The 19,418-nt window shown below is 37.4% G+C and overlaps 1 long non-coding RNA gene across 1 annotated transcript; it reads right to left on the reverse strand.

Moving 5' to 3' along the window:
- Positions 1–247: 247 nt before the first annotated feature.
- LOC147653014 (uncharacterized) lies at positions 248–4,586 on the reverse strand. Its single transcript, XR_015286899.1, has 2 exons — positions 4,213–4,586; positions 248–3,687 (listed from the first exon to the last, which is right to left on the reverse strand). It is a non-coding gene; the product is annotated as an uncharacterized LOC147653014 (long non-coding RNA).
- Positions 4,587–19,418: the final 14,832 nt, after the last annotated feature.

The raw sequence follows: 19,418 nt of genomic DNA on the forward strand, positions 1-19,418 counted from the left end.
AAGATCAGAAGAGAGCAGCTCTTTAAATGGACAGACATAATGCTTAAACCCTGATTGTAACAAGGTAGCATGACAAACATTTGTCCTTCCCTTGTGGCAATAATTGTAAAAGGGATGAGAAATTGCAGAATCATCATCAATTCTCATGAAACTGTGCAAACTTCTTTGTGCTTTCTGTGAGTGCAGTATTCATGTACACTTACAAATCACTACATCAGCCATTTTTTAACGTTTGAATCCCAAGTTCTGTAAAGAGATACTTTATTGTAATATGACAAGAAGATGATAATTAAAGAACAACTTTAAGGACATACATTTTCTTATTTTCCCATTTAAAATCTGATTTTCCCAAGAACAATGTAAGAATGGTCTGTCATTTTGTAGAGGATTTGCTGTTACAGAAATGTATGGGAAACCATAATTCTGTAATATATATTGCTTAGACTGTGATAAAACAAAGAATAGCAGTTTGAAATTGCACTATTACCCATGCTCAGGAATTGCTTGTGGATAGAAGCAGCAACCTGTAAATGTGAGACTGTTCTTGTCAAAACCCTGAGGGTACTCCCCAGGTTAGAGCTTCTCTTGCTTCCTTCCCTCTGATGCAGAAGAGCTTGTTTTTCCATCACAGAAAATCAAGTGATCATTTGTATTCCATATGGGGCCTCAACAGAATTCTGTGTTTTTGTAGTCCTGGAATAACACAGGCTTGAAATGTTTGGGTTTTTTTTTTTGTCTAAGTGTAGACTTCTGGCTGCTGTTTATTTGTGAAAAAAGACAAGTGTGGTTGCTCCAGCTGTCTTCCTCTGTGTAAGCAACTCAGGTGGGAATGGTTTAAGTGGACGGGTGCTTAAAAAGACTTCCAATGTGCAGGTTAAAAGGATTTCTGGAAACCTATGGTCTATGCACATGACAAAGATGAAGAAAAATGGGAGAAATAAACAGTGGCAGAAGGAACATATAAGGTGAGTCTGTAGTGCTGTTTTCCTGTCTTACAGGTTAATGGTGATCTTAGGTTCTTATTTCTGATAAAGGTCTAGTTTATTAGCTCATAACTACTACAGAACAAACAGCTTAGACTCTCTCCTGTTGTGGTTCCATTTCTTCTTCCCATCTGTTCAATTGGCTATTGCTTTTCTTATAATGGATCCTCTGCAGTATTATAGTTCATAGTTATGTGAAACAAATGAAAGACATTATGAAAATGGCAAAGCAATGAACATTTCTCTTGGCTAAAACAGTGTTTTAGCCTTTCCTATATGATATGAAAAATCTTGCTTTACTTTAGTCTTTTTTGATGCTTTGAACTTGTGGTACAATATAGGAATTAAAATTTGAAAATAAACAATAGAAAGATTTTTTGATCAGTGTTGCATTCTAAGTTACGAGTCCTTTGGATATGGTGAAAACCTTTAAAATTTCTGTTCTTATTACATTGTCTAGATACTTATTTCTGAAAATACACTCTCAAAGTACACTTTCTTCATGTTGTCAAACAATATGAAAATACTGGGAGCTCGTCAGCAGTTCCAAAGAAATAATGTTTTTTTCTATGTGAAAGAAAGTTTCATCATGGTAATTCTACAGTACTGTAATTTTCAAAAAAGTCTATCTTATCAAGGCACATTTTATTGCAGAGTGAAGTGTAAAGAATTGTGTTTCTATGATGTATTTTTTATGGTGGAACAATTTATCTTGTGGTTGTGACACTATGTGTGGGAACAGGAAGTGCCTTGTATTTGATCTTTGCTACATGTCCAGTGTTAGTCTACTGGTCAGATACTTCTTTCATATAGGTTAAAAAAAGTTGAGTTTTTTTATATTTGCCATAGGGTGGAATAACACAGCTGGCTTTTGAAGGTTCCTTAGGGTTGATGGGTTGTGTGAGACTTCAGGGCATCCTAATGTTGCATGGCAGTAATTTGTCATATCAGTGATGCCAGACCCTGTGTGAGTTCTCAGGTCTCCAAGACAAAATGATGTAGAAGAAGGAGCAGAAGACAGTGCAAAGAAACCTTCAGTAAGATAAGGAGGCAGAATGATAAATCTTGAGATTTATAGATGGGACAATGTCACCTTCACAGAAGTGCCTGACCTTTCCACAGTGCCCTCTTCAGCTTCTTCTTCCTCCTCCTCTGTTCAGTGAATTCACTAAGTTTATGATCATGCAAACTCCTTGCTATGAAGTAAATTATGCTGCTGTCTACAAAGAGGTACCTGTTTGCATTTAATGCTTTGCAAATACAGAGCAGTAGTTGTGATGTATTTAACTACTTAGCAGATTATCACCATATGCTATAACTATCTATTCAGGAAAAGGTGAAAGGAAAAAAGGTCCTACAAATATATATTATACATAATATGATGACAATTCTTTTTATTAGAAACCTCTTTTTCTTTTTGCCTAGAAACCTTATATGGCAACCTTCCCTCCAAAACCCCATGTAACTACCGCTGTACTCAGTGAAGTGAGGTAAAGTAAGTATCAAGTTGTAATTGACTGCTACGTTGAAAATATTAACTGAAATGGCAGAAAATCAACAGTTGTTGAGGCAGAGCAATATATTCCAGTAATGAGTTACACACTTTAAATTTGCTGTATGGCAATATATTATTAATTGGTCATTTATAATGAATGCATACTATCAAATTTGTATCAGCTAGTCATATAAATGTAATTGTGTTTTCATAGTATGCACTGTTATGAGTTTAAGTTTTGTGGTTTTCTATGAGTACTTGTGCGTTTGTCTCTGTTGGATAAACTTTGATGCGCAGTACCTGGTGTGTACTGTACTCCCTGCCGCGGTAAATTAATGAATAATTATTTATGGTTTTATTGTTAAGCATAGAGAATATGCACTAGCTAAGTCTTCATGCTGATTCAAATAAGAATCTATATGAAGAGTTCCCAAAATTAAAGTTAACTGAGATCAGTTTCTCTCTTGCATCCACTCCTGTTATGATTAAGACTTTCCTTGAAAACATTGAAGAAATATACCTTAAGAAAGGTGTTGAATCTCCATTCAAGGGGTTGAAAGATTGACCTACTGTTGTCATCCTTCACTTCTTAGGTACTTGATATTTAGCAGAGAAGATGAGATTTTTTTATTTATTTTTAAGAATTGTAGGGATTCAAGCTCTTCACATTTTCTGGGCTTGATGGCAAAACTAAGACATTTAAATTTAGAAGTTTAAATTTCACATGGCAGTAGACAGAAGGAGCTAACAACACAATGTGGTCTTATTGAAAAGGAAGATAGTCTTAGCAAGATAGCATTGAATTAATTGCAACAGAGCAGTGTTGATAAAGCTAAATATTCAAATGCATAAAACTCTTTCCAGACACCCACTACCAGTTGCATCTTTGAAATATTAACAGGTTTCAGAGATTCATCATTTATGTTCTGATATTTGTACAACCAGAGTCCAAGCTTTCAAACACATGTTATTTATTGGAAATACTTCCAGTAACTTTTTATGGAATAAATCCTGGTCCACTTCAAGTGGACTATATTTTCCCTGTTAAGCTTCTCAGTATAAGTATTTCTCAGTATGCTCTTCCGTTTAATCAGCATTTGTGAAGACCAGAAGTGCCTCCAATTCCTTCTGAAAAGAGAGGGTCACCCAGATTTATAGTCCTTTGCTGTTGGCCCTGTTTCAATGCTGGAATTTCCAGTCAAGGTGAAACTAAAAAGACAATGGAAAAGTTTGACTAGCTTTACAGCCAGCAATTTGTAAGGTTTTGAGTAGAACAGCATAGCACAGAACAGTTCTTGTTGGAAAAGATCTACAGCAATCTGTTCTAACTGCCTGGCCACTTCAGGACTGAGCAAAAACTAAAGCTTATTATTAAGGCTGTTGTCCAAATCCCTCTTCAACAATGGCAGGCTTGAAACATCAAACACCTCTCTGGGTAGCCTGTCCCAGTAACTACATAGTTCATAATATCAAGCCTAGTTCCAAACCAGTGTATGGAGTCATTTTGTGGATTATTCACTTTTGCTTATGAAGGATAATAAGTCAACATTATTTCATTGCTTAATTCATGTCTCCTGGAGACAAAAGTAGGAGACCATGCTGACACGGAATGCTCATGAAGTCTATTAACAAGAAAACTTACAACATAGGTAGAAGGTATAAAGAAGCACCTAAGGAAGCACATTCAACTAACATTTTCCAGTAAGTCTGGAGTACTAAAAAGAAGAATCTTACCTATTAACTTTGCAGATAAAATTGGGGAAGATAGTAACATCATGATTTCACAAGAAAATCATGAGTTCCGTGTGTGAAGTTTTGGTTGCTACAATATAAGAATATAAAGCTGTGATGGATTAGCATCTAAGATAACAAAGAGAAACACCTAAGGAAGTTTAGGCTACTAGAAGCTGATGGGAGTTTTTCTCCTGACCAATAACTGGCCATTTCTGAGAACTGACAGTAATTTTGACCATTGAAATGTGAGATCGACCTGTGAACACCACCTTAAGACCTAAGCCTGAGAATTTCTTGGTCTCTTTGTTTCCTGGCTGTGAAAGGTAACAGAGCTCTGTCTGGCCTCCCGTTCCCTGCCCAGGCCATGCGGCCCAGGCAGGGGCTGGGCTGGGCCCAGCGGCTCCCGGCCGGGAGATGGGGCCTGTGGGGCTTGCCCCGGGCTCTGGCCGGGCCAGGCCGGTCCCTGGCTCGGCTGCAGGTTTTGCTGTGACTGAATTCACCAGAGACTGCCGAGTAAAGAAAGGAAAAAGCTCTTGACTTGCTGCGGGCTGAGACAGTGACCACACTCTCCAGAGCAGCCATGAAGAATCTTCCATCGCAGATAGCTCCAGCTGCTGCTCCGGCAGAGATCACAGAACCATCTACAAAGCCTGGGCAAGATTTTAACCTTTTCATTACCTAGATAAGACTTGCAGATTAATCCTTTTTTTCGAGAGAGAGAGTGATCAACAGGTAAAGAGACAACATAAACTATCAAAGGCAGTGAAGAAAGGAATTAAGCTTCAGAGGAGGGAGAGAAATAAGAAGATGCTTTAATAAGCTTCTTTTGTTAAAGCTATAGAGATGGACAATAATGGTCTGAAGAAACTCCTTTAATTCATGAAAGAGTACTTTGGGGGGAGTAGAGTATTTCAGTGTGTGGATTTAAGCAAATAGTGAAGTAGTTGTGATCCTATGAGATGTTGGAACAGAAAAAGAGAAGTAATAACTGAAGATTTGTGGCCCTTAAGAGGCAAAGAGAAAACTTCTGTTTCCACAGATGCTCACAGAGACAGAAGAAGAGAACTTTTGCCTTTGAATAATCATCCTTAAAATGGCACCCCTAGACTCATGATACATCTCAGAGTGATGTAAAATGGGAGGAGAGAACTGATGACAGAGTTTTCAGGGTGGCTGGCATCAGAGAAATAGAAAGCCATGAGAAAAATGGTTTTCTTGTGAAAAACTCCATACATTAGCAGAAGAGAACTTCTTTTTCTCTACAAAGACTAATGAAAAGACTATAGCAAAATTGAGACTGTTTTAACCACCAGGTTTTTTTTGTCTGTGTTTTCATGTGAACAAGAGAATGGTTGGATAGTGGGAAAAAAGGGTTTCTGGAAGTTTTATTCTGTTTTCTTATTCTTGTAGTTTTGTTAATAAACTTCCTTTATTCCTTTTAAGTTTTAAACCTGTTTTGCTCTTCTTCTAATCCATATCTCACAGCAAAAAATGAGTAAATTTTCTAGTGATTTTTTAGCTAATGCTTTAAAACCATGACAAAAGCTACTAGGGAGCATCCAAAGGAGGACTATGAAGATGGTGAAGGGCCTTGAGGGGAAGCTGTATGAGGAGGTCTCTTGTTCTCTTCCGCCCGGAAAACAGGAGTTCATGGGGAGACCTCACTGCAGATACAACTTGTGAGGAGAAGAAGAGGAGAAGACACCAATCTCTTCTCTATGGTGACCCACCAGAATGGCATGAAACTCTATCAGTGGAGGTTTAGATTGCATATTGGAAAATGATTCTTCATTTTCATATTCATCAAAGGGTGGTTGGCCAGTGGAACAGGCTCTCCAAGGAAATGGTCATAGCACCAAGCCTGTTAGAGTTCAAGAAGCTTTTGGGCAATGCTTTCAGGCAAATGGTGTGACTCTTGGGATGTTCTGTGCAGGATCAGGAGTTGGACTTGATGAGCCTGATGGGTCCCTTCCAACTCGGGATATTCTATGATTCTGTGATACCAGGACATTCATTTATGTCTTTGTGCATGTACATGTCATACAGACACTATTAATCACCACTCTCTCCCTGAATTTTCTGCAGATTATGCTGTAATTTGGCCTAAAGTCATCTGTTTACAGAAATTGTGTCTCAATTTGATGTCATCATTCTTTAAATGAAATTAATTTTTCTCTCTTTATGAAAAGAAATTGCACAGTTTATTCTCTCCCATCTTAATTTCTTCAAATCTAAAAGCGGAACAGGAAAACCGTTCCCACAAATTCCAGATTTAGTGCATGTAGCAAAGGAGTATCCCAGATAATAATTATTTCTTAACTTCTAAAATTATACTTTAAAAGCATTACTGCTTTTTTTTAGATTTACAGTTTTGAATACATTGATATGCCCTGGGCATATCAATGTATTCAGTACATCTCGGTATCTGAGATCTATCTGACCTTTAATTTTTCATTAGAAATGCTAATCAGATTTTGGAAAATGATGCCCAGCAATGTTCTCTTTCCTTATTCTTGCCAGTTTTCTTGAACTTACCAGCTGTGCTTTGAAAATACCTTTAAGGAGTCATGGAAACCAAGACTAGAGGAAGGAGGGTGGTCTTTAGGAAGCTGTAAACAGCAGACAGATGGAAGATGAGAACCTTGGGGATTATTAGAGAGACTTTGCCAGTCAAGAAGTTTGGCAGTTACATCAAGGTCAAGGAGATGCTTATTGCACTGTCCCAAGTTAAGATGTTCAGCCCTGATGCACTTAAACAGCAATTTTTTTCTTACTGCTGCTGTCTTTGTGTTTTTGTGTATTCAGACTCTTGTACTGTGGGACCTTGGGATGCCTTTGGAGCAGAGATATCTGATATTTCCAACCAGATCCCTGATAGGTAAGGAAGTAACTTTCTGCTGGTCTTGTGTCACATATACCAAAGGGCTCAAGATATTTCAGTGTGATGAAACTTGAAAAAAAACAGAAAAGGGGAGGAATGGTAACAGCATGAGAGAACACCATAGCTGTATTCAAGCAGGAGAAACAAGGACGTTAAAGGGGAGACAAATTTAAGAAAATATTGTCTAAGAATTACAAACCATGGTTACTCAGTGTATAACTGGCTAACATCCTGAATTTCCTTTTTGTTGTTGTTTTTTTGTGTGTGTTTTGTGTGTGTGATATTTCCCATTTGCATAGAAATTATGTCATAAAATCACAACAAAGGTTAGGGAGGTTGCTTACTGCCTTGTACATAGACACAGAATTTACAAGAAAGCATACAGGACCAGGTGATTTAAGAAGCTCATTGCTGATTGACAGAAACATGTAAGAGGAGGAGGGTGATGCTGCATTTACTTCATGTTCCTCCCCTGCATGTCTCTACTGTTGACACTGGTGGAGACAGAAGACTGGGCTGTTTGGATCTTTCCTATGAGACAGTGTGTCTTGTCTTATGTTATTGAGCAATATATTCCCCTTTTTTTGCACAGAAGCTGGCACTTTTTTTCTGGAATTATAAACTGTGATTTTTAAAGATTGAAGAATTAATTTGCAAGTGGAAGTACTATAAAAATGCAAAAAAATACTGTTTGAAATTATGTGATTCTTGTTCAAGTCCAGAATGTGCCATTTTTGTCTGTGTAGAGAGGGATTAATCTTCGGTGATGTACCCACTGATGATAAGAGAAAGAATAATTATTGAGAGTGATTTCATGAAAACAAAAGGATACAGCTCTGTCTGTAAATCAATCAAGATAAGGTATAACCTATGGCAAAAACCTGTGTATTTTCTACAGCTTCAATGTTTGATGAGGATTTCTTTATGTTTTTAAAACCAAATGATCAGGACTTCATTAGGCCTGGTATACAAAGGTGTAAGGCCAAAAATGCTGCAAAATCACACGTCTGCTTTACATGCTTATGTCTCTAAAGGTATCAAGGTGTATTTATTGTAGTCCTTTGTGCATTTCAGGAATGGGAGGACAATCATTGATACAGAGTGAAAACTTCTTTCTGTTTTCTCTGCGGCAACGGCAAGATAAAATACTGTGACTGAGCTTCTAATCTGCCTTTGGTCAAGCAAAGTCCTGCTGATTTAGTTTTGCCTGAGTAAAGGCTACATAGTTGTCCTTGGTTATTACATAGCCTCATTCTCTCATTTAAAAACATTCTGAGCCCTGAAATGGGCTCAGAAGAACAGAATAAATTACTAGAGAAATGGAGAGTAGTTGAAAAGAAGCCTATGCCTTTCCCACTAAAAGGAAAGGCAGATACCAGCATACTCTTTATTAAGACTCGTGTGTTTTCTGCTGAGGGAAGATAAGACATGGGGGAAGAGAGAGTAGAAATTTAAATTAGAATTGATATCAGATGCAACGATTAAGTATTGACAATTTTTCAGGCTTTGGAATAGTTCCCATTTGCAGCTGCGAGGCACTGCAGCAGCTTTAGTATTTACGAGCACTCGGTGAGTACTCTGACAGGTTTATTATTTGTTGGCTTTCTCCAGCATTGCACAGTAAAAATTGTTTTCAAGGAGTGTTCAAAAGTATAGCTGGCTGCCACTGTATCAAACCCAATCAATCCGCCAATGTATTTCACATTCTTGATTGATAACTGGCTCAGCAGTTTGGCATTTCAGGGAAGGAGTGGAAGGGGAGCAGGTCTCGACAGTCATTAATCCTTTTTCCCTGAGCCTCCCTTGGGCAGCTGCTTGTGCCATTATCCACATTTCTTAGTGCTGATTTCCACAATCCCGTGGCTGCTTGAACCACCACAAATTCACCGCTGTCCCTTTCACTTACTGTAGACCTTTCATCACACTGGACTCAGCAGCTCTCCTGGGCTGACAGTGGTCACTGGAACATCTCATTTCTTTTTTAAACCTGGGCCATTAATTTGGTTTCTTACCTCAATCTCCTTTCCTCCCTCTAAATTTATGTTGTTCCTTACTGAGCAAGAACATGAAGGTATGAATGTACTTCCTTTAAAATATGTTTGTGTGGGTTGGGGTGAGAGATGTCTTAAGGTAAATAGGGATTCTGTCCGTCTGCTCTTCCATGAAGTGAATATGTTAGCTGCTGGGGAGATAGGCTGTTTATTTATTTGTTTGTTTGTTCATTTATTTATTTAAGTGCTGCAAAACTGTGAGGAAGCTCAGAGTGTGCTGACTGAAATGTCAGAATTAATTAAACCAAACTGTTTCCAGTGGGGGGGGGGGGGGGAGGGGGGGAAGTCGTCTGTCATTATGAGGAGCAGATATCTATAATTAATTAGGACCTGGAACTGTTAGAGAGAAAGGAAAGAGAGACAAAGAGGAAAAAAAACCACCTACATTCCCACATTTTTCACATTTTTCCTGTGTTAGCTTCATTGCACCAAGGGTACTGAATACTCCAGATGGGTTAAAAAATACAGATTTGAGCTCCCCACTGAGGATTCAGGATAAAGTCTATCTGTCATGTGCCAGCAATCTGGTGTTATGTGTAGCTGTACTGCTGGGAGCACTGTCTCATGCGTATTTACTATTATATTAAAGCACAAATGTCTCCTCCACCTGTCCTCTAAAGACTAATGTGTCCAGGACAAATCTGTTCCATATAATCTATATTTAACTACCCTTATCTTTGACGGCAGAATCCACGTTAAGGAGTGAAATACCCAAATGAAGGGAATTAATTGTGTGAGGAAAGGGAATTCAAGTGAGGAAGGCAGTGTAAAGAATTTATAGGAGAGGAAACAGAGACAAGGAGACAAAGAACCTCACTGGGAAATTATGTAAGAGAGTCAAATATTATGAAAGAGTTGAGCATGCCTAGATATCCCGCAGCATCTCTATAAATTACAAATAGAAACCTTCCCCTGAAAACCTGTCCCCTGAAAGCTTTTACCCATGTAAAAGGCTCCACTGAGCCCACTATTATGACTGTCCCTTAATCAAATTTGTGTTAGCAGTTTACAGGTCTAAGGCCAGCTGACTCGTGAGATCCTTATTTCATCTGAAAAAATACCATGTTTTATAAGGAGAAATTATTAAAGGGGAAAATACATGAGCTGTTCATGTGTACGGACAAGAGGAGGTTTCATGTGGAGTCTGGGTGCTTCATCAACTTGGGCAAGAAATAAAAAAAGACAATCAGCATTAGAATACTGTTTCTAGTGAAATAATTTTAATCCTGTACTAAGATAGAGCTTGATTCTCTGTGTTAGCAAAACATGAGACTACCTGAGGAAGTGGGCAGGTTTTATGTGAACTTATTCTAGAACTGGAATGCTGCTCCAAAGATAGGTTTGTGTTGAGGCAGTGCTGGTGGGAGATGAGTCTGTACTTTCTTGAGCAGCCTTTTCAAGCAGTGTTGGTGCAGATATTTGGGGAAGCTTGAAAGAAACATGGTAAATTTAGCAATTTTCAAACCCCCTCCACATTTTCTTTGTAAGCAGAGGAAAGTTTGAAGCTTGGCTTCCTATGGGTTTATATCCCAAAGTGAAACTGTTGCATGTATCCTTGCGTATCCAAAAGCAATGACCTAATTTTGTAGCCTGTCTGCCTACAGAGGCACTTCAGAGTTTCCATTTCTTCCATACTATTGCATTTTACCAAATTTACAGGGATTTTAACACATTTGGGAGCCTCATCTCAACTTAATTTGAATTGGTGAAAGGGTACAGAAATTGTTGGGGAACAAAGGGTGAGGAAGCTTACAAAACTGGACTAAATTAATGTTTACATAATAATGTGCAAAAGGATCTTCTGGGGATATCTGTCCTATTGACTGATTTCCCTCCGGTCTTTATCTGGCATAAGCCAATACAGCACGACGAGACCTTATTTCTTTTTTTCCCCTTAGGAAAAAGTAACACAAAAAAGAACTTGATTCTTCATATTGCCCTCCCAAACAGCCTTTCAGAATTCTGGCCAAGCTGCTCTAATACTCAAATTCCCTTGTTAGAGATTCCTTATTCTCCAGAATAACCCTCTGATCTGAGTTCTGCTCTGCTATTAAATAGGCCGTGCAGGGAGGAATGATACAGAAGACCTTGGCTGTTGCCTGGGCTGCTTTAGAGAAAAAAGTAGTGTGCTGTAACAGTTTGAGTACATTGCAAGATTCTAAAAAGGTTGGATTTAAATTAGTGTGTGACTTTCAATAATGAATTGTATGAAAATACAGTCTTCTCAACACATTACTTCCCAAATATCAGAGTTGGAGAATTAGGCTGTTTGTTGGTCTACACACTAGTAAAGATAATGAAGAAATTAAACATTTGACTTGGTTGTGAGTACACAGTGGAAAAATCCATAGTTACTGAACATTTATTGCAAAATCTTGAGCCTTTAGCAGTGTGTTCTGAGTATCAGGATGTGTCAGAATATTCACAGCTTATTATTGCTAATAATACTGACAGGTTCATCAAACTCATCTTCCTAGAGCTAGAGCAATTTATTACAATTTTTTAACCCAAAGGAGTTTATATAATTGATGGATTTGGGTTACATTACAGATAGAAAATAACCTTGAGAGATTTGGTGCTCACTGTTGGAGCTGATTTTGATAGAGCTGAAGTGCCATTCACCTGGGGCTTCAACAAAACTGATAGCTCTAAGTTCTGTATAACTAATTTAAATTGTTTGACTAAAGTTACATTTTATTTCTTTAATATAGGACATGCTGATTAGGTCTGAGGGAGAGGGAGTGGAGAACATGTAACTTAAATAATGCCTCCTAAACCAGTAGAGATTCCTCCCTGTGGAATTTGTTCCTTTTTCCTTTTATTTTGAATGTAAAGTGATAATGGTTTTAACATTCAAATAGGATCATCAGAAACCAAACTCAGCATTTGCACAGTAGAGGGCCCTTTATTCTCCAAGATGAGTGTAGTCTATGCTACCATGCATAGGTATAAGCCTTTAAGAGAGCTTTGTGTTAAAATAAAGACTGGAAATTATCGTGCATGTGCAGCAGCTTTTATTTTAGGATAAAACAGTGCTTTCCATTGGACAGCTGAGGAACTGAGAGGTTGAGTGGCTTGACTAAGCTCCCATAGTAAGTCACTGGCAATGCTGTGGCTAGGTGGTAGACTTGGATCTCTGGCATATGGGGTTGTGCTGTTTACAAAACCCATTTCCTTCTTTGCAGCTCTGATTGTTTCTTCAGTCCTGACTGTGCCTTCTAACACTGGAGTACTTGGCAGAAACTAGATCCAGAAAAGAAAGAAGAAAAATGAAAAAATTGAAAGCAAGATGTAATAGTTGTGAAAGATAAAGTCATATTTTCTGGTTTATTATTCAAGAGGAGTAAATAAGTTCTGGTGATGTTCCTATCATAAAAACAGGTTTCAAAATAATGTGTACAGTTGTGGTTATTATTATTATTGTTGTTATTATTGTTACTTTAAATAAATGCATTAATTTAAGTTCAGTAAGGGACTGGAGGTAAAGAGTAGATCAAGAGTTAGATTGAGGAGGTGGGAAGGTGATTTCAAATGTTCTCTGGTTTTGAGGGAAGTTAAGGCAGCCAAAGGGGTCCAGCAGAGTAGAGATTGCAAAGTGCATGAAGCTTGAGGCAGGCATAATCTTGTATGAAAGGGAGTACCCTGCTCAGTGGAGTTAAAGATTGGTGGGAAAAAGATGCTGTTGAATGACTCTTTGTTTCACTAAGTTATCTTCAAGCAAGCGTTCTCACATCTGCTTGTTGTTGTTGTTACTCTCCACTCAGAAAAGCCCCACAGATGGGACTCATAGACCATGGTAGAGAATCTGTCCTCACTGAATGGTATTTTCTTTGGGTGTGAACTCAGGTTCTAGATTTCTTGGAGTCTGTTCCTGAAGTATTTTATCTTTTTCCCTAACCTTATAATCTAAGGCATCTTGAACGTATTTTGGAAATAGCTTGAAAAAGAAGATATGGATGGAATGTTCTGAGTTCCTCTAGTCATTCCATAAAATATAGATAAAATTTTGAGGAGTAGAGCTCTTCACAATACTGTAAAGGATCTAGGTAGCCAGCAAGATATCCAGGATATCTTGCTCCATAATAGGAAATGACTGAAGAATTCTCAGATAATTTTCTTTTCTTTCTTGGATATTGTTTTTCCAATCCATTTTTTTTGGGTCACTTTGTTATGTTGAGAATTTAAAAGCAGTGATGATGATGATGATGATAACAACAATACTACTACTACTAATAATAGCCTTTTCACTGTGACATTAACTCAAACTTATATTTATAAACACAAATATTGGCAGAACTTATGGAAAAAAATCCAAAAGTTATCTTTGAAATGCTCTTGAGTGTGGTTTTTTTTGAGACAGCATTAGGTGTCTCATCTTTCAGTATGGTGGCAGAACTGGCTCCTATTCTGAATCATGCTTTCTAAAGGAGATAGTGTCACTATGGAGCTGAATGTAAGGGTGGTGATCAGTTCTGTTGACTGATATTGCCTAAAGGCATTTACTCTGGACATGTCTAAAATGGAGAGGTAACAAGTATAATATATCATATTTTTATTTTATGAATTCCATACTCATCTCACTCTGCCAGTATGAGCATTGGCAACTTTTTACTTTGGAATGTATACAGCTTTGTGTTCTGTTCTGTGTAATTTTGTCTAGGATATTTGGCAGCCAAAAGCCTTGTATTCAAATAAATCATGTATCTCGCTCTGATACTTCTTAATGTTATTGTAGCTTTATTCCAAGACTGGAAACATTTATAAATCTGTCTAAATATCTTAAGTACAGGTGTATTAAACATAAGACACATTAGCATAAAGCTGCATTTTCTGATGGTGTATAGCACTCATCTACATGAATACAGCTAAACATACATGTATATTTGTATACACAGGTATGTTAATATTCAGGTTCAATGATCATTTGTTTTCAAAACTTCCTGATTTAGTATAAATGTTATATTATTGTCTCTTTGAGGACTATGTTTCTAACATCTAGTCATTTTCCACACCCCTCATCATATTTTTTGCTCTGCTGCCTCTTCTCTTCTGCATAAAGTAAATATCTCACACCACATCTTTCACATCTGTTATGGGGAGTCTGCTATATTAAGTGGAAACCAGAAACCACAGATTTGTCTCATTTCCTCTTGCAGGCAGAAGCAATCCATAAGGGTGCTTTGCATTCTGCATTGCTGCCTTGGAACAGTTGCCTGTAGTGCTGCTCCTGGTGCTGCTCCTTGCTGGTCTGAGTAAAACCTTGTGTGACCAGCCAGACAAGTGACTGCTGTTTGCACATCCTCACTTTGATTTAATTACAAAGCACTTTCCTTCTAGGTTCTCTTTACTCCCCTGGGTGAAATCTGTTCTGCTGTGTGACTTTTCTTTCAAAAGTCACCAGGTAATGTAAAGAGAAGCATTTTTCATTCAAAACAGAATTTGGTGAAGCTGTGATCCAGCACAAATTCAATGAGATGGAGATTGTCTGACTGGTATATATTGTGGAAAGGGTGTACATTTTGTTTCTGGTTTTACCACTTTTTTTATTGCTGTTACTTTCCACAGCTGTGGTAGGTTTATGCTGGTTGCTGGTTGTTTTCTTCTTTTTTCTTTTTTTTTTTCTTTAATCTGTGCTAATTATGTCATGGGAAATAGTATTTGGATTTTTTTTTTACTAAGCATGTATTTGAAATTAAGCTTATTGTAGTGTTAAATTTGGTTAACATTATTTATTTAGAAAAATATCTGTGTTTTCAGAAGTAAGAGGACACTGATGCTGCATATTGTAAAATTCTGATAAGGCTGTAATTGCCATGCAAATAAACAACCGAGTGCAGCATACTTTTAGCTTTTAACTGCACCAAAGAAGTTTTACAAGTGATGGAATGATGGTCTTGATGTTTTGACCAAATTAGATCTGAGAGTGCTAAGTTTTTCCTGTCAGTGCTCTCCTGTGGCTTCAGTTCAATATGCTATTTTCTGACAGTTCTGAGCAAGTCCAATGGCTTTTGACCTTTTCATGCCAATTGGATTTTTTTTCATTGAATTATCTGTTCCTGAATCATGCTGCTTTTCAGAGATTTGTTGCCCAATATTTTTAAGTGATATGGCTGTGAACCAGTAATTCTTACTTTGTTCTCTGTCATTTCTGTATGTAGATATACAAATGTAGAGATGGATAGTATGATTTCAATCTACTTTTTGATAGGGTAATATGCTTGCTAAAGAGATGGTGTTTCATACAGATGAGATGAACCTCAATAGAGATTGACAGATTTATTTTTTTCATTTTTAACAGTACCTGGTTTATAAAGATCTAGTGCTGCTTCATGGCTTACAGAGCAGGGAAAATAGTACTTCTTTTATAACACACAAATGCACACATTTTCACACTCTGTACAGTCTTTATTATGCGTTGCTGTTGTAGAAGTCATTTAGCTATCCAGAAAATATCTCTCTTAACCTAGGACAAATTTATAAGTATTGTAACTGAAGAGAAAAATTCTTATTGACTTAAGTGAGCCTTAGACTGAGTCTATAAAAGCAAATCTTAGATCATGCCTCTAAACACGATAGTACAAGTGGATACTGTACACAAATCTACAGAAAAAGAACTGAAGTATTCTTTCATACATTTTGATGGTCGGTTTTGTTGATATTTCTTTTTCCTCTGCAATTTACATTTGTAGATGAACTTTGAGAACAATGTAAATTATTTGGTTAGCATCTTGTGACTTCCCATCCATTTTGTGGGTAGCATTTTTATTTCCTGGTCTCAAAATGCTATTATTTCTGGTTCCATCTATTACAACCATAGCCATGTGATCCTCAGAGAGGTCAAACCCACATTTTGGCATTTTTCCTCCTTCAGCTCTTTTATTCAAGTTTATGGTACTGATATGTTCATTGTCTTCAGATAATGTACAGTCCTGTTGACAGAACAATGCACAGTGAATATGTTGTCTAATGTATCATTAAGCTTTTAGTTCTCTGGCTACAGAATTAAATGTTAGTCTCTTAAAAAGCAACCTGTATTTCAAAGTCAGTATTTTAGTGAAGTCTTAAGGTAGTTACTAATGCTCTGAAATATTGAGTATTATAATACAGGGGAATTTTGTTTAGCTATTAGAAAGATTGTAGTACTACCCTGGTAATTTACAGGATAATTCTGCCTGTTACCAAGCCCGTACCACTGGGTAGAGATTCTGATAGGGTACGTTGATTTTTCTCTTTAGGTACTTCTGTGACTTTAATAAGAATTTTGTGAAGTAAAGGACAAAAAGAACGACTTAGGTGTGTGTATAAGGTTAAAACTGCTACTGTGACATGAAGTACATGATGTGGCAGGCACTGTAACAGTTTTGTTGTGCCTATGTAAGCAAAAGCAGTCAGCAAGTGGATTCTAAACTACTGAATGTCTACACTGATGTTTACATATATGTCATATGTATCCTTGTCTGACTAGTGAAAAAATCTCTGAGCCCAAGTTGCCATTGCAGCTATAATTGTTTCAGACCACTGTGATTTGGAAGCAGACTATCAATTTCTTCCTTTCTTTTCTGGAATCTTCACTGTTTTCTAATAAATGGAGAATAGTGAGGGAATTACAGATCATTCAGCAAATTTTATGTGACAGAATATTGTTAAGTATGGTTAAAGAAAAAGAAACAACATTTTTTAGTGGTAAAGTTATTTCTAGTCTTTTTGGAGATACTACATGTTTTATTTCTAAATCACCAATATGTACCTATAATGAAGAGCTCTGTTGTGGTCTATGATATGACTTTAATTTTTACATGCTTACCATGCTTTTATGTAGCTGTGTATTTGTCTCTCAGTTCCCTCTCCTTCATAAACAATATAAATTTTTTTATTACAACCTGTTGGAATACAGTTAAAAGGAGAACACAGAAAACGTGCTGTTCATATTAGTCTTGGATGGGTATCTTTCCTATATGCTCTGCAGTTGGCCCAGTTCATCCATAGTGTACATTTTGAAGAGCAATTTAAATGTTTGTGATGGCTTCTAGTTTGAGAAAGGCATTGACCATTTGGTCTTGAAAGGGTACAAAAGAAGCTCAGGTAACAATATGTGAAAAACATTTTTAGCATGTTTTAAGCATTGGGGAAGCAGCAGTGTAAACAGAAGTGATCAATTTAAAAATGTCTGCTAATATGAATGAGGAGTTTGCTGTTGGGCACTAAATAGAGATGTGCAGAGGAGATGAAGCAAGTATGAGCATGAGCTCTATTAACTGGTTTACAGTAGGACCTTTCTTTTTTCTGAATTACTGGAAGACACCATTGCTGAGCAGTGTGCTTCATCTGGTACACTTTAAATCTAATAAATCCCCCTGCTACAACCTTTTGTGAAAGGATTTGAGTCATGAGCAGGAAGTGAGAGTTGAACTCTGGTTACTTAATGCTGGAAGAGATGAAAAAGATAATTTATACCAAATCTGGAGAATGAAGAGGAACATTTCGTACCTTTCAAGAGGCACATCCACAGAAGCAGCTTCAAATTTAGGAGTGCAGGCAGTCTTGGCATTCTTACAGAGCAGCTTGCTACTGTACCCTCTGCTAATGAACTTGGCAGTCTGTCTCCAGGGTAATATTGGACAGTTCAGCCTGACAGCTAGAGAAGTGTGGTAGAAAATAATACACAAGCCTGAGTCCCATGTTAAAAAATGCAAGACATTTAAGGCATTGATGTCTAATTACTGCAGTCCATAAGCAATGAATCTCTGCAAATAAGCTATTTCAGATAACTTTATACTTTGCTCTTCCTGTCAACCTCATCCTTAACATTTAAATTCACGTTGCAATTTATATCATGCAGATCAGCTATGAAATGGATGTCACTGGGTTAGGACAATTTAAAGAGAGGACAGCAGAGGGACAGGTAAACTCCAGGCAGAAGTTCCAGCACAGCAGAGATAATAGGGCAGCCAAAAAGTCTGGGATAGAGCTTGATCAGTCCCTGGAAATAACTAAGATCAGAATATTGATGTGTGAAGCCTGGCATGGATATGGAAAGTACATTTTGCATACTGTTTTCTAGTCTTATTAACTGACTTAGAGATTCTTGTTTGACAATGAAGGTGACTGACATTAATATGTATGTCCTCATCTGAGGACACAAATGCACCTACACATGATGTGATTGGAAGTGGTCATGGTGCTGAACAAGAGGAAATTACACTGCAATGGCAAAGATCTTTAGGCTATTCCACATTTGTGTCCAGTGCAGTAATGGGTATATGAACTACTGCTATTTGTTTAAGATTAACAAAATTGGAGACCCAGTAAAAATTTCCAAGAAAGGATATTCTGAGGGTGTACGAGAAGGTGGTCCAGCCAGTTTTCTGATTTGTTGAGAGAGAAAACTGATCATAATACTGTAATAGACATAAGAGATGCAGTTGTATGATGCATTTCAGGTTCCTGCCAAATGCTGATCTGAAGGCAAAACTATAATTTCCATAACCTTTTATGAATACCTTTGAAACCTTGGTCGTGCCAGCATTTCTTCCACCTATGGGTTAACACAAGCCAGTCATTCAGAAGTCACTTGATGGGATTGAGTTTAACCTGGCATGACTCACATGCTTTGACTTTCAGAAAGTTTTTTTAGTGAATTCTGTGGTGGATTCATTGGTAGTGGCCTATTTACAGAAAAGAAAGTAGCTCCAAGAGGAAAAAAGGCAGGCATTAAGATGCATATATATTCATACTGTAGGCACATACAGAAAATTTCAATAGTACAGTGTGCTTTATGAGTGGTGTCTAAGTGTCTGGAGGAGTAATGAAATGATCTGTTATTCTAGTTTAAAAAAGAATAAAGTTCTGTTCATGCGCCTGATACAGTGTAGGCGTAAATAAAGTAGGTTTTCAACATTGTTCTCTCAAATTAAGGAGGTGGCAAAGATAAATTAATCTCTGTGTTCTGTCAAGAAGCTCATGCTTACTCTTTTCATGCCCGCTGTGTATAAGGACTGTGACACAGGCTGACAAAGGCCTATGTCTTTGCAGCTATACAAATGGTATCACTTGACTATTTCTTATGAGAAAATAGAGAAAATATCTTACAGAATTAGTCAGACTAACCATTTAAAAAAAGAACATAGTTCAGGTTTTGGGTTTCACATATGCCAGGCATTTTACTGAGAGTCTGGTGGGACTTCCACTGGTTGGCTCCAGTTCTACACCAATACTAATTAGATAAGAAGCCAAGCCATGATATCAAAACACACAGCAAATAACAAATAATACCA

This window comes from Cyanistes caeruleus, chromosome 5 (assembly GCF_971803275.1).
Source record: "Cyanistes caeruleus chromosome 5, bCyaCae1.hap1.1, whole genome shotgun sequence".
Taxonomy (NCBI): domain Eukaryota; kingdom Metazoa; phylum Chordata; class Aves; order Passeriformes; family Paridae; genus Cyanistes; species Cyanistes caeruleus.